This window comes from Aotus nancymaae, unplaced genomic scaffold (assembly GCF_030222135.1).
Source record: "Aotus nancymaae isolate 86718 unplaced genomic scaffold, 86718_ANA_hifiasm-v0.15.2.pri h1tg000051l, whole genome shotgun sequence".
NCBI classification, from domain to species: Eukaryota; Metazoa; Chordata; class Mammalia; order Primates; family Aotidae; genus Aotus; species Aotus nancymaae.
The window spans coordinates 25,536,796-25,540,462 of NW_026988465.1; the positions used below are offsets into that span (position 1 = coordinate 25,536,796).

Below are 3,667 nucleotides of genomic sequence, written 5' to 3' on the forward strand. Positions count from 1 at the left end.
CCAAAACTCAGTGAAAAGATGAATTCATTCAAAAATCATCCGTTAAGGATTTTTATTGATAAATGTTCCTTTCACCACCACTCTAATGGAACAGGATCCAAAGTCACACATCATATGTAAATACAGCTGAGGATGGAGAGGAATATTTTAAAAACGAAAGAGCTACAGGCATAGCCAAAGCAAGATATAAGATTAATTTACGGATTCTATAGAAATGGAACGTGACTGTATCTGTAAAACAAAGATGGTTCCGGAGCAGAGATGCAAAACATTGGAGATGCTGGGGATCGAACCCGGGACCTCATGCATGCTAAGCATGCGCTCTACCACTGAGCTACATCCCCACCTTGAAAAATAAGTGTTTAAAAACCATCTTTATGAAAGAATATAGAAATTTATCTCTTTAGTTTTTGTTAGAATTTTCATTTCCCTTTTTGGTAAGACTCTATCACCAATAAATTCTGATTAACCGGCATCTTGCGGACATTTGGTAAGGATTAAGAACAGACTAGGGGAGGAAATTTCAGTTAAGAAACATTCCCCCAGACCCTCCTTTTCTGAATGCTTTTCTCATTTGTAAAAAGATTTTCAGGACAAAAGATCCTTCCAGAAAAGATGGAAAATGTTTTGCCAACGACTGTCTTTACTTAGGGAAGCTACTGAACTGCCTCCAGTTCCTTATCCCATTTCTGCATTCTATTCCCAGACTCCAGAAACCGCTATGCACCTTTTCTTAGAAAACAGGCAGCTAGTGGAGGGATTTGTTACAAAAATGAACTCGTTCCACTCCGTTAGCAACTGGGACGGTTGTAAAGACGCTGGATTGCCTCTCGCGGCCTCCTGATCCGATTTTATCCAGAGAACACAAATCAAATTCAGAGAGTAGGAATCCCCAGATCCTACTCGGATTCTTCGAAATGAAGAGCCCAGAATGAAATTAGAAACGTGTTACTTGTGCGATTGAGGCTAAATCTCTGCTTCTCTGGCGCTTTATCTTCTGTAGAAAGTGTAGAGAGACGCTTCGGACCCCTTTCTCACCAAGGGAACAGAGAGGGCTTTATTCCTGCGTAGAGTTCAGGAAGTCCTCAGTGACCTGTGACCGAATCGGGAAGGGTGGTAGGAATGAGGGGAGGGCTGTGCAGAGGCCTGGGCGAGATCAGAAAGATTGAAGGTGGGAGGAGGAGCAAGCGGGGAGAAAGCTATAAAAGGTAGCTTGGCAAGATGACACCAGCAATTCTCACCCTACCCGGCGCTTACAGCCTCCAGAACTATGAGAAATAAATGCTTGTCGTTCAAGCCACCCAGTTTATGGTATAATGTCATAGCAGCCTGAACTTACCAAAAGATGGAGTTTATCAAAGGAATGCATGTGTCAATGAATGTTATAAAATTTATTAATCTAATGCAACATATTAGAGGATTAAAAGAGGGAAAAACATGTAATAATCACAATACTTTCAGAAAAGTTCTTCACTGCTGAGAGGAAAATATAAGTAATTGTACTAAATATCTTTTCCAGAACTGACATTCACATAATTAATCATACTCTACTCTAGACCCCAGTATGCACCTGGAAGGTAAGGAACAAATCTTACAAAAGACTCAGACAACAATTAACACCTCTACTTGGAAACAAGATTTTTAAGAATCATAGCTGTGTCTTCTTGTTTTAACTTTAAAACTGTTACGTGGCCAGGTGTGGTGGCTCATGCCTGTAATTCCAGCACTTTGGGAGGCTGAGGCGGGTAGATCACCTGAGGTCAGGTAAGTCAGCCTGACCAACATGGAGAAACCCCATGTCTACTTAAAATACAAAATTAGCCGGGCATGGTGACACATGCCTGTAAACCCAGCTACTTGGGAGTCAAAGGTTGCAGTGAGCCAAGATCATGCCATTGCACTCCAGCCTGGGCAACAAGAGCAAAACTCAGTCTCAAAAAAAAAAAAACCCCTGATAAGTGTGGGAAGTGGAAACCTCTGGCCAAGATAGCATGACAGGAACCAGAGTTACTATTCCACCTGAATCAAACAAAAATTTCTAAAAAGGCAAAATCTGAAACAAGAAACAACAGGCAATGAAGGACAGTGACCTCTGAAAAATGAGAAACAAGATGAGCACCACGAATGCCTCAGCTTTCTGTCACCGAGCTGTGTCCAGGCCACCACACAGGTGTTATCATTAATTTTATGTATCGACTAGACTAGGTAAGAATGCAGGGTTGCTTGGTCAAGCATCAGTCTAGAAGTTTCTGTGAAGGTATTTGTTAGATGTGATCAATATTTAAATCAGTAGACTTTGCGTAGGCTAGGTGTGATGGCTCAGGCCTGTAATCTCACCATTTAGGGAGGCAGAAGCAGGGGTATCACCTGAGGTCAGGAGTTTGAGACCAGCCTGGCCAACATGGTGAAACCCTGTCTCTACTAAAAACACAAAAATTATCTAGGCGTGGTGGCACATGGCTGTAATTCCAGCTACTCGGGAGGCTGAGGCACGAAAATCACTTGAACACAGGAGGCGGAGGTTGCAGTGAGCTGAGATTGCATCATTGTGTCCCAGCTTGAGGCAAAAGAGTGAGATTCCATCTCAAAAAAAAAAAAAAAGAAAGGAAGGAAGAAAGTAGACTTTGAGTATAGCAGATTACCCTCCAGAGTGTGGGTGGGCCTCACCCAGTCAGTTGACTTGAAAGAAAAGGAAAAACAAGAGGACAGAATTCTACCTCTAGGCTGCCTCCAGATTCCAAGTCCACAACATTTGTTAATGATCAGCATGATGTTCCCCAACAAATCCTAAAAACAAGACCTTAAAAATTTCTTAAAAAGGAGGTTGGGCACAGTGGTTCACACCTGAAATCTCAGCACTTTGGGAGGCCAAGGCGGGTGGGTCACGAGGTCAGGAGTTTGAGACCAGCCTGGACAGCATGGTGAAACCCTGTCTCTACTAAAAATACAAAAATTAGCCAGGCATGGTGGCATGCACCTGTAATCCCAGCTACTTGGGAGGCTGAGGTTGGAGAATCCCTTGAACTTGGGAGGCGGAGGTTGCAGTGAGCCAAGATCAGGCCACTGCACTCCAGCCTGGACAATAGAACGAGACTCTATCTGAAAAAAAAAAAATTACTAAAAAGGAATCCACGCAATGCACTGATTTAAAAAATTTACGTTTAAATCATTCTTTCTATTTAATAGATAGTTGACTATTATTTGGTAAGAGAGGAAGGATGGCCTGCCTTTACCACAGTCACTTGAAATAATTGCATGGGATAACCATAATTCCCTATCTGGGAAAGCAAAAAGCAGGACGTTAGAGTGCACTGAGAACACTGATGATGTGAGTTGTTTCAAGAATCAAGAAGGGAATTTCTGGTGGATATATTTTGAGGTGTATTTATTCCATAGTGTAGGCATTCCTGTCTTGTCAGAAAAGCTGCCACCAAGACCTTGGTGCCAGAATTACCTCTGAAAAAAATATATATCACATCATGTCACATACATATTAATAGGTTCATATTGCGCCATCATGTCTTGAAAACAGTCTTAGCTCCTGAATGTTCCCCTGAATAAACTGGAAGTGCAAGGGAGAGAGGGACACCACTAGGAGTAGACTGAAGTAATATCCGAACAATAAGGAGTCAATGATATAAAGAAAAGGAAATGGAACATTCCAAGG

At 42.1% G+C, this 3,667-nt stretch overlaps 1 non-coding gene across 1 annotated transcript; it reads right to left on the reverse strand.

Annotated features, from left to right (window-relative positions):
• Positions 1 to 272: 272 nt before the first annotated feature.
• Positions 273 to 344, reverse strand: TRNAA-AGC (transfer RNA alanine (anticodon AGC)). Its single transcript has one exon. It is a non-coding gene; the product is annotated as a tRNA-Ala (tRNA).
• Between the last annotated feature and the right edge of the window lie 3,323 nt (positions 345 to 3,667).